The 12,141-nt window shown below is 41.4% G+C and overlaps 1 protein-coding gene across 1 annotated transcript in view; it reads left to right on the forward strand.

Annotated features, from left to right (window-relative positions):
• The window catches only part of znf652 (zinc finger protein 652), a 42,413-nt gene that overhangs the window by 13,840 nt on the left and 16,432 nt on the right, over nt 1-12,141 (forward strand). The gene's annotated exons all lie outside the window — the stretch shown is intronic.

The raw sequence follows: 12,141 nt of genomic DNA on the forward strand, positions 1-12,141 counted from the left end.
CATTCTTTCCCCACCACTTAGAAGATGACATGTTCTTTTTAATAGTTGAATAAAAGATTAGTTGCATGCATTTCTATGCTGTTTGCACCAAAAGGGAACTTTTATTTCTTCATGGGTAGCATGGCAAGATTACTACCGTACCTTCTTGGGAGATCACTATTTTTTTCCAGGCTAGTTGCTTTTCCAATGGCAGTTCCTCTACATCAGCAAGTATTATTGGTACTCTTGCTCCGTCCAAAGTTATTTGATGATATCTCTGTGTGTGTGTGTGTGTGTGTTTAAATAAACATTAAAAGCAGGAATGGGAAATTCGAGGTCTCCCAATTTTTTGGAATCCCATTCACATCAACCTTTCTATTTTGCTGGCTAGGGATGAAGGAGCTGTGTAGTCTAACAGTGTGTACAGGATTATATATTCTCCATCTCTGACAAATAATTTGGTTACTTCTGCTACTTGGGAGTAAATCCCATCTTAATTCATTTCCACTTCCAATTTGCCATTGTAGTTGTATATGGAGTCATGTGTGTTATTTGGAAATAAATCTTACTTAGTTCAGTAGGGTATATTACAAGTAGGACAAGTAGATGTGTAGGAATGGATCTTGTAAAATAAACTCAACTGACTTCAGTATAATTTATTTTTTATGAAAAATCATTATTTCACTCTAATAGAGGAGTGAATCTAATTTGAGTATGCCTGTTTAAATCTGTCTAAAGCTTAGTCAGTAATGAAGTATGAAATTCACAGCAGAGAAGTAAAATGTAGTCGTTACATAACATGGACACATGTGTTTTTAACATGTAAGCTGCATTTAAACTGCGTATTATGTCATCAGCAGAATCTATTCTGGTAGGTACAGGCAAAGCAGTAGTGATTCAGGCCCATATCATTTTTATGTTAACATTTCTGTTATTGATATATATTTAATGGAAATGATATAGTTTCTTTCATTATTATAGCTTCTGACTTGCTGAATTGAGCATACTCATTTATTGGTAGTGTAGATGTTTCTTTTATTTGATAATATTGGTGCAGCCTTTCCCTCAGTTTGTCGTCAAATAAAATAATATCAATATACATTTAGATTTTGAAAAATATATTAACTTCATTTTTGTCAGGAGTGTATTTTCTTATGACATAATACAAGAGTTAATCAAAATACTAAGTTGTGTACCCTTTTCTAAGATATAGAGCACTATGAAATAACTTCTACTGTGATGCAGGTAATTAAAGATCCTTGGAAAGCTTCTATAGAAATGACTGCCTGTTCAGAACAGATTCAAAACTGTTTCAGTAATATATTGGATCTGAAGTAGATAGTAAAAAAATGTATAACCCATTTGACAGATATGTGGGGAACATTGTGTGTAAGGACATGTGGATATTTGCTCTCTGTACAGGTATGCGGTCCACTGAGATATTTTCTCCTTACAGATCCATTTTATTTCTAGGGCATTGCCTTACATGTTTACTTGACTAGTTATGGCTGATTGTGTGTCTCTTCGTTGTAAAAATATGTCTGCTCCATAGCTTCAGAGACTAAGATCTTATGTGTCTAGTAGCATAGTTATGTAGGTGTTCATAAAATGTTATTTATTCTGATGGAAATTGACCATAGATTTGCCCTGGAGTACTGCAGATTCCTAGGGAAGTGTTCTCTCAAGTTTAAAAAGTAGGTTTTTTTATTTGCCATTTTCTCACGTTCAGGTGGGTTCAACTAGCCAATAAAAGAGAAAGTAATAGAGCACATTGTTTACATGTCAGAAATTCCAAGTTTAATCCATGTAACTAGGACGTGATAGACATTCTAATCCCAACATATCTGAAGAACACACATCTTGGAATGCCTGTAGAAATTTTTAAAAACTAGATGAGTTAGTGGTTTGGCTTATTTTGAGGCAGATTCTATTTTTTAAAAATCACATTCTGCAATTGATACAATAGTGCAGTGTAATTGGGACTAAGAGTGTGTGTTCCTACATGGCAGAGAATTGGATTGGATGACCCTTGTGGTCTCTTCCAACTCTATGGCTCTATGATATCACTGTAATTGTCATAGGTCCACCTTGCAAAGTTTTAGGACTTGTAGTTAGGTTGTTATTTATTCGTTCAGTCGCCTCTGACTCTTCGTGACCTCATGGACCAGCCCATGCCAGAGCTTCTTGTCGGCTGTCACCGCCCCCAGCTCCTTCAAGGTCAAGCCAGTCACTTCAAGGATACCATCCATCCATCTTGCCCTTGGTCGGCCTCTCTTCCTTTTTCCTTCCATTTTCCCCAGCATCATGATCTTTTCCAAGCTTTCCTGTCTTCTCATTATGTGGCCAAAGTACTTCATCTTTGCCTCTCATATCCTTCCCTCTAGTGAGCAGCCGGGCATTATTTCCTGGAGTATGGACTGATTGGATCTTCTTGAACTCTCAGGATTTTCCTCCAGCACCAAAGTTCAAAAGCGTCTATCTTCCTTCGCTCAGCCTTCCTTATGGTCCAGCTCTCGCATCCATAGGTTACTATGGGGAATACAATTGCTTTAACTATGCGGGCCTTTGTTGCTAGTGCGATGTCTCTGCTTTTCACTATTTTATTAAGGTTGGCCATTGCCCTCCTCCCAAGAAGTAGACGTCTTCTGATTTCCTGGTTGCAGTCTGCATCTGCCGTGATCTTCACGCCTAGAAATATAAAGTCTGTCACTGCCTCCACGTTTTCTCCCTCTATTTGCTAGTTATCAATCAGTCTGGTTGCCATAATCCTGGGGTGTTTTGATGTTTAACTGCAACCCAGCTTTTGAACTTTCTTCTTTCACCTTGGTGATAAGGCTCTTCAGCTCCTTCTCACTTTCAGCCATCAGAGTGGCATCATCTACATATCTAAGGTCGTTGTTAATGTTTCTTCCAGCAATTTTAACTCCGGCCTTGGATTTGTCAAGCCCTGCACGTCACATGATGTGTTCTGCGTACAAGTTGAATAGATTGGGTGAAAGTATACAGCCCTGCTGTACTCCTTTGCCAATATTGAACCAGTCTGTTGTTCCATGGTCTGTTCTTACTGCGGTTACTTGGTCTTTATACAGATTTCTCAGGAGACAGATGAGGTGACTTGGTAGCCCCATACCACCAAGAACTTGTAGTTAGATAGATACTTAGATTTCCATGCCAAAAAGATCTAGTTTGCAGTTCAAGACACTCTATCAGAAAATTCTAGGTATCACTAAGCTAGAAATACGAGGATTCTACTTCAGGAGACCATGGCAATTTGCTGTAATTGTGCAGTGTAGGTACACTTGAGGACATAAGACTTTTGTCCTCTATTTTTGTTGTGTTTTAGAGTAAAAGACTATTATCCTGAGTTTGACTTAAGAATGGAAATGTTTGTGTTTAAAATGAGTAGATTAAACATACAGTTAATTTCTTAATCATAAAAGCGATCAGCAGGAATAGTTCCCTTATGAGCTCTTTAGGTAAAGGTAAAGGTTTTCCCATGATATTAAGCCTCGTTGTGTCCAACTCTGGGGGTTGGTGCTCATCTCTATTTATAGGCCAAAGAGCCAGTGTTGTCTGTAGGCCACTCCAAGGTTATGTGGCCGGCATGACTGCATGGAACGCCATTACCTATTGATCTATTTACATTTGCATGTTTTCAAACTGCTAGATTGGCAGAAGCTGGGGCTAACAGCAGGAGCTCACCCCACTCCCCAGATTTGAACCGTCAACCTTTCAGTCAGCAAGTTTAGCAGCTCAGTGCTGCACCACCAGAGGTTCTCTGAGCTATTTACAGACCATATTTTATTCCTCTTTTTATAAAGCATCACATTAACTAAGGTTGGATTTAAATACTTATCAGCTGCATATCATAATTAAATCTTGGGATAATGTGGTTCATTAATTGAACACAAATATAGTAAAATTGGTTTAACTTTAATGTGAAATAGCTTAATACTGGAGAGCACTTTAAACACCTCTAAACACATTGCCTACAATTATGTTTTTACTGAAATATAATAGGACTACTTCTCGCTGGTGTATTCATAAAATATTCAAGCACATTTGATGTGGGTAACTGTTTGACAAATTTAAAAGCAAGCTTTTAAATTACAATTAAGAGCCATAATTTGTTAATGAAAGTTATTTGTACTGCATTTCTCAAAATGAAGTTTTAAAATAGAGAAACCTTATATTTTGTGGGATATTTTGAACATAATTATACATAAGTCTCTTGACTTACTCATCTTCAAAGATCAAAGATGAAAAACTTTGAGTATTTCTCAATTTTGCAGGGCAAACATAGACATGCTTACTCAGATATAAGATAGTTGCACTCAGTGGGGCTTACCCTAGTATTTATGTTTAGGGTTGCAGCTTTTATTATGCAAGTGACTTTATAGGAACTTCTGTGTAACCAAAACTGCCTTTCAAAGAAAAATTATTGACCAGAAAGGAAAAGGTAATGTATAAACCATTTAGCAGTTCATTCAGGAGGTCTTCTATATTTGAGATAGCAATAGAAGCGTAAGTCCCAAATTTTCCTTCCATATTTCTAAAGTGACACAGACTCAGTTGATGTTGAGTCTAAAACTTCAAAGTCTTTAGATCTGTCTGAATTTAAATGTTTTTAACTTATTTAGTAACAATAGATGCTACATAAGTTGGATTGTTGTTTTGAGACGTATGCTGACTACCATTTCTCTAGCTTGCCCATTATATTATAAACTGCCTTGAATCCTAATTTGGGAGAAGGCAGTACTTTAATTAAACAAATATAGAATATTTAGGCCAGAACATTCCCCTCTGGTACGTGAACGAAATCTTTCCATTGCCCTTCTGTTAGAGTTCTTCCATGGTACTTTGTAGTGCAGAGAAAGAGTGACTTTGCTGGAATGTCACTGCCTTTGTTCTCTGGTATGTGCTTATATCACTTTCCCTAAAGGATATTCATAATACCTGTAAATAAAATGCCTGAATTGAATTTATAATTGTAGCTTGAGGTACTGTATTTACATAAGTTGCTGAAAGCAGGTTGGTCCAATGTATCTGAAACACAGCCTATCACAGTGTTAGATGTTATGTTCTTAGATGTTATGTTAAGATGTTCTTCTTAGATGTTATGTTCCGCAGATCATATTTAATTTTGTTTCTCCTTTCCACCAAACCCACATGTGACATTGCAGTTCTTGAATACAAACCTGCAGTTAGTGGTGGATTGGCTAATGGTGTATAATCTTCAGTTTAGTTATGGTAATATAATTTTTTAATGACTGGAAGATCCATTGTTGATGTACCAGTTTTAGACAGGATAACATTATTCCTGTAAGAGCTGGATTTACCATTCAAATATGCTACTGTACTCAGTGTAATTTTTGATTGCAGCTGTAGTTTGGAGAACTTAATAGCTAACTTAGTTTATGTGTTGACTCTGCCTGCTTCTGAAAGACAGAATACAGTACCCATGCTTGAATGTTGCATACATTTTATGTGGGGCTGGTTTTAAAGATAGTTAGAAACTTCAGCTAGTCCCAAAGTAGCATGCATGCTTTTTATTGAAAAATGTCCCAGATTCAATTCCTAGCTCCTCTAGTTAAAAGAACTAGGTAGCTGGTATTAGAAAAGATCTTGTGTCACAAGCCCTAGGGAGTAGCTGCCAGTCATAGTAGGGAATACTGAGCTAGGTGGACAATTAAACTGACCTCTGATGCAAGACAGCTTCCTGCATTCCTGTTTTACTAAATACTGCTCACAAGTTTCAAAATGGTATTTGAGACCGTAATGTTAGGATATTTTCAGGATGCACCAAGTTCTGTGATGCAGATCAAATTCTTAGTTTCAAATCTGAAATCAGAGAAACACAGCCTTATAGAGACCGTTAGAGATTTAATATGAGAAGCTCATCTTGTTATGCAGAATTAATTGGAAAACTAAGCTACTATTTAAAGGAATTTTCAATAAATATGAATTTAATCTGCATGTTTAAATGTTTTTAATAAAATGGAGGAATACTTTACCCATGTGGTTAGGTTTAATTGTGTGGCATCCTTATAATTCTTTTGTAGTCTTGTGTCATGGAACCCAGTTACAGGGCTTTGGTAATTCAGCCCTGTAACTGGGAGTCATAACATAAACAATCCCAGGAGCACCTGGCAGAAGAAGATAGAATATGCCTGGGAACTTGGGGCCGAAAGTATAAACAATTATAATTGGTCTAGTGTGTGAAAATGGTAGTAATGTGATATTGGGGGTGGGACTTGATGATGATATTTACGTGTGGTGTTACGTAGCATCAAAAGTTATAAAAATAGTTGTATGTAAACATTGAGTCATTCCTGACTTTTCCAAAGTCATGTGTTCTTCAATAAAGATTGGATTTGAGAGCAGCCATCTCTGATCTGCGTTCAGACTGATCCTTTGAAGTGAGCAGGACAATTAAGTCAGGAATCCAGTTCTCACCCTCCTGCAAATTTGCAGTGAAGTGATAATGAGCAGGGAAGGAGATCAAAGCCATGACGGAGCAAAGGGGCCTCCGCTGGGAGCTCTGCCGTTGGCAGAAGAGACATTGCAAGCCATAGCTTCCTCTACGGGGTACCCCAAGCCGGACGGCGTGACCCAGAGGATTCCCAGAGGGGGAAGAGGCGTTCCGGCGGCGGCAGAAACCAGTTGGGGATCTGGAGGAAGTATGCCGGAGACCGTGGCCCTGCGGTTATCCATCCTGGAAACTCATTTATCCAGGCTGTCGGATACCGTGGGGAGAATAGTGCCAATATTGGAAGAGAATCTCCAAAAAGAGCACATCCGATATGGCGCCGAGAGAGAGCCAAGCAAAGGAGGCGATTGGAGCCAGAGGGGACAGCGAGCTTCAACGCAGAGTCCCGCGGCGGCAAGGGACGAGGGAAACGAGGAATATTGGCAAGAGCTGGAGTTCCGGGACAGAATGGCGCGCGAAGTGGAGCGCCAGCAAGCTCTGGGAATTCTGAGGCCGCCAACCCCAACAGAGCTCCCAACCCCCCGAATGGGCGTCGGAGTAGAAAGACCACTGGGGCCAGGGATCGGGTCCAGTGGATTAGCTGACGAAGGCGGAGAGGAGCAGGAGATCCAGGAAGAGGAGGAGGATGTGCCGTACGACGGGGAAAGGCGAGATGCGGGGGCTACAGCGAGGCCAGTATGCGGATGGGGGGAAGGGCCGACAGCGGCGGCAGGATTTCGGGAGCCGCGCAGAATGACCACCGGAGTGGGGCGCGGCGTGATCCAAGGAAACCCGATGCAACCCTTCCCCATGCCTCCCAGACAGCATCAAGGGGCCGCTGAATGGATGCCAAGAAGGGAAGATCTCAAGCTAGAATACGGAGGGGAATCAGCCGAACTGAACTTTTTTCTAATTAGCATCAGGGGATACATGGAAGACAATGCACACACATTCCCCTCCGAAGCAAGCAGGGTTCGGGCCATCGGCAACACACTAAAGAGAGGAGCGGCCAGCTGGTATGTGCAACTACATGCCAGACAGGACCCATGCCTGAGGTCAGTGCCCCGCTTCCTCGCCGCACTGGAAAACCGGTTCAGAGACCGGCTAGAGCAATTGAGGGCTCGAGACCAGCTGAAAGGAATAAAGCAGAGGGACAAAACGGTGCCCGAGTACGCAGAGGAATTCCTCCACCTCGCGGAAAGGGTACCAGAGTGGTCTGAAGTGACCAAAGTGGAATTATTTAAAGAGGGACTACGCCCCGAGATTTTCAGCTGGGCAGCGCACAGAGATGACCCCGAAACGCTCCAGGGATGGATTCAACTAGCGGGGCGCGTTGAATCCACCCTGGCCCAAGTAAGGCGCTTCAGGAGCAGCGGCGGCCAGCAAAGACCGGTGGCGAGAGGTCGAGGAGAAACGAGGAAGCAGGAAAGACCCGGAGGGAGGCCGGGGATTCCCTCCAGAGGAGACGACAACAAACCTAAACCGGGATGCTTTGTATGTGGGAAGACGGGCCATCGAGCAGCAGAATGCTGGGCACGGAAGGGGGAGCCGCCAAAACCCCCAAAGCCCAAGCCAGCAACCGGGAGGCGTGCGGAGGAGGAGGTGCAAGCCCCAGAATCTCCAGAAAAATTGGTGAGTCGGGACAAACGCATGATAGTAGTGCCAATCTGCCTCTCGGGGCTAGAGAATCGGGCCACCTGCAAGGCATTTGTGGATTGTGGTTGTTCCAGGAATATTATAACTCCAGAGTTAGCAGGAGCGTTGAAATGCCAGCAGATGGCGCTTGACTCCCCAATTGCGTTTTCGCAGCTAGACGGATCAGTTGCTACTGGGGAAGTATCTACAAAGGAAATACGGGAGGTCCCATGTAAAATAGGCAAATGGGAAGGAAGAATATCCTTTGTGATAGCCCCTATTGCCACATACCACGTAATATTAGGGATACCATGGCTCGAACAGGCAAATCCCGAAGTAGATTGGAGAGGAAAGAGCCTAGCATTTAAAGAACAGCAGACGCAATGGGAGATAAGCAAGATTGCAGAAGAGGAGGACGAGGGAGATGAAGAAGGTGAAATAGACCCACTGCTATTGCCACCTGAATACAGAGACTTTGTGGATGTGTTCAATCAGAAAGAGGCAAGTAAATTACCTCCCAAAAGGAATATAGAAGTAGAAATTGAAATAACCCCCGGAGCAAACTTACCAAAACCAAAAGTGTATCCCATGTCTGTGCAGGAGAAGGAGGAATTGAGGAAATACATTGATAAAAACCTGGCGCGGGGCTTCATTAAGCCATCCAATTCTCCTCTCGGGGCCCCAGTGTTATTCAGGAGAAAGAAAGACAACTCCCTAAGATTGTGCATTGATTATCGAAATTTAAATGCAATTACTAAGGACAATAAATACCCTATGCCCTTAGTAAAGGATTTAATTACCGTATTGAAAAAAGGGAGCATATTTACTAAACTTGATTTAATTGAAGCATATCATAAATTAAGGATCAAACCGGAGGATACTTGGAAAACTGCATTTTCCTGCGCATTCGGCCATTTTGAATATAAAATTTTACCTTTCGGATTAAAAAATGGAGGCGGGTGCTTTATGCAGCTTATAAATGAAATACTGCACCCATTGTTGTACAGAGGGGTATTCATATTTCTTGATGATATCTTGATTGTGACTGAAGATAAGGAAAAGCACGTGAAATTGGTCCGGGAAGTTTTGCAGAGACTAAGAGAAGCAAAGCTGTACGCAAAACTGTCCAAATGTGAATTTAATAAAACTCAAATTGACTTTCTGGGGTATCGGATATCTCCAGAAGGGTTAGCTATGGATCCAGCTAAAGTATCAGATGTAAAAGAATGGGGAGTGCCTCAAACAAGGAGGCAATTGCAATCGTTTCTGGGGTTTGCAAATTTTTATAGATCCTTCATAAAAGGCTTCGCGCAAATAACCGCACCCCTTACTGAACTTTTAAAAACAAAAGGGAAAGGAGAGACAGCAAAAGTAAAAGCTCCTGGCACCAAACTAAGTTGGACGCCAGAATGCCAAAAGGCATTTGAAACCCTAAAAGAATGCTTCACAGAAGGACCCATTCTAAAACACCCCGATATCAGGAGCCCTTTCATAATCCATTGCGATGCCTCAGACTGTGCGTATGGGGCAGTACTATTGCAAAAGGATCAAAATGGGAACTTAAAACCCTGTGGATATTTGTCCCGGAAGTTCAGCGAAACTGAAAAATGTTGGCCGATATGGGAAAAAGAGGCACTAGCCATATTAAAAGCCTTAGAATGCTGGCGACACTTTCTCGAAGGAAGCGGAATCCCATTTGAAATTTGGTCTGACCATAAGAACCTCCAGTATTTAAAGTCCCCTCGAAAATTGTCCCCCAAACAGATTAGATGGGCACAATACTTCAGCAGGTTCGATTTCCAATTAAAGTTTTTTCAAGGGAAGCAGAATGTCTTGGCAGATGCTCTTTCACGCATGCCTCAACACGAAGGAATACCCACAGCAAAAGAGGGAACAATATTCTCTGACAAACAATGGGGCTTAGCTGTCAGAACAAGAGCACAAACCCAAAAGGAGAACACTGCTATGGTTGAACTCGACGGAAAAGATAATTGGGGAAACGAGCTGAAACAGTCTTATGAAGGAGACCAGTGGATCGCATCCAATGCAGAACAGGGGGAGCAGAAGGGGGGATTTTGGTTTGTGAACAAGAAACTGTATATCCCAGCAACATTAAGGATCAAGATTTTGCATCGTTTTCACAACAACCAGAGCGCTGGTCATACAGGAATTACAAAAACAACAAAAGCAATAGCAAAACATTGCTGGTGGCCAGGGATGAGGAAGGACATAAAAAATCATGTTGTTCAATGTGATGATTGTGCCAGAAATAAATCGAGAGGAGGGAAGCCAATGGGATTATTACAAACAGTAGCAGAACCTACCAGACCTTGGGAATGTGTAGCTATGGACTTTGTGGGGGAACTACCAGTTAGCAAAGGACATCGTTATATTTGGACGGTATTGGACCTGTTTTCTAAACAGGCCCACTTTATAGCACTGACGAAACTACCATCAGCCGAGAAACTAGCTGAATTGTACATAAACCACATTTACAAACTGCATGGATGTCCCAGTAGAGTGGTCAGTGACAGAGGAGTACAATTCACAGCAAAATTTTGGGAAAAATTCCTGGAAATGCTAGGAGCAGAAAGGAGTTTAAGTTCTGCTTTTCACCCCATGACAAATGGGGCGGTAGAACGTACTCAGCAGACACTTGGGCAGTTCCTTCGAATGTACTCTAACATGAGACAAAATGACTGGTCTCGGTGGTTGGCTTTTGCAGAACTAGCTTTTAATTCGACTATACATTCAGCAACAAATAAAACCCCCTTTGAAGTAGTTTACGGGTATGAAATACAGCCTCTGCCCCAGCTGCCAAGATGGACAGAGAATGAGGGAACAGAGGCAGGGAAATGGAAAGCGCAAATGATGGAATGCTGGAGTCAAGTGACTGCATCCTTAAAAGAAGCACATAAAAAGTATAAAGTATTCGCAGACAGAAAGAGGGTGGAAGGTGATAAATTGGAGAAAGGAGATTTAGTGTGGCTAAGTACCCAAAACATCAAACTGGGGCTACCTTCGAAAAAATTGGGCCCTAAATATATTGGACCATTTAGAATACAGGGTGTTATCAACGAGGTGACTTTCCAGTTGGCATTGCCAAAAAGTTTAGGGAAAATACACCCTGTATTCCATCGTAGCTTACTGAAAAAATATATGGGTACTTTGGACAAAATGGACACATAGAATTATTGTTTTGTTTCAGACTTGTGATGAAAGAAGAACCGAAGAGGAGGACGGAGAAAAGGAGGGCACCATGTCATGGAACCCAGTTACAGGGCTTTGGTAATTCAGCCCTGTAACTGGGAGTCATAACATAAACAATCCCAGGAGCACCTGGCAGAAGAAGATAGAATATGCCTGGGAACTTGGGGCCGAAAGTATAAACAATTATAATTGGTCTAGTGTGTGAAAATGGTAGTAATGTGATATTGGGGGTGGGACTTGATGATGATATTTACGTGTGGTGTTACGTAGCATCAAAAGTTATAAAAATAGTTGTATGTAAACATTGAGTCATTCCTGACTTTTCCAAAGTCATGTGTTCTTCAATAAAGATTGGATTTGAGAGCAGCCATCTCTGATCTGCGTTCAGACTGATCCTTTGAAGTGAGCAGGACAGTCTTGATTATAATATTTAAACATTGGATTGAGAGAATGCCAATATGGATGTCTTGAGTTCATAGCTTGACATTTTTTGTGCCATCTTTATGATAAATGAAGCATTTTAAAATGTACTAGCTGTGCCCGGCCACGCTTTGCTGTGGCGAAGTATGGTGGTATGGGAAATAAAGTATTGAGGAATTGGTGGTAGTTAAGGTCAAGGCTAAAGGTGCCAGCCTGTTTATGTTGGATAAGTGAGACTCTACTGTATATTTATAATCTTATATTATCTGCTTAGAACTGGATTATATGAGGCCCCTTCTGTATAAAATGCTGTATAAAATGCACACTGAAGTGGATTATATGGCAGTGTGGAGTCAAGATAATCCAGTTCAAAGCAGATTCTAAATGGGTTATATAGCTGTGTGGAAGGGCCTTGAGTCTACACTGCC

The sequence above is a fragment of the Anolis carolinensis genome, chromosome 6 (assembly GCF_035594765.1).
Source record: "Anolis carolinensis isolate JA03-04 chromosome 6, rAnoCar3.1.pri, whole genome shotgun sequence".
NCBI lineage: Eukaryota > Metazoa > Chordata > Lepidosauria > Squamata > Dactyloidae > Anolis > Anolis carolinensis.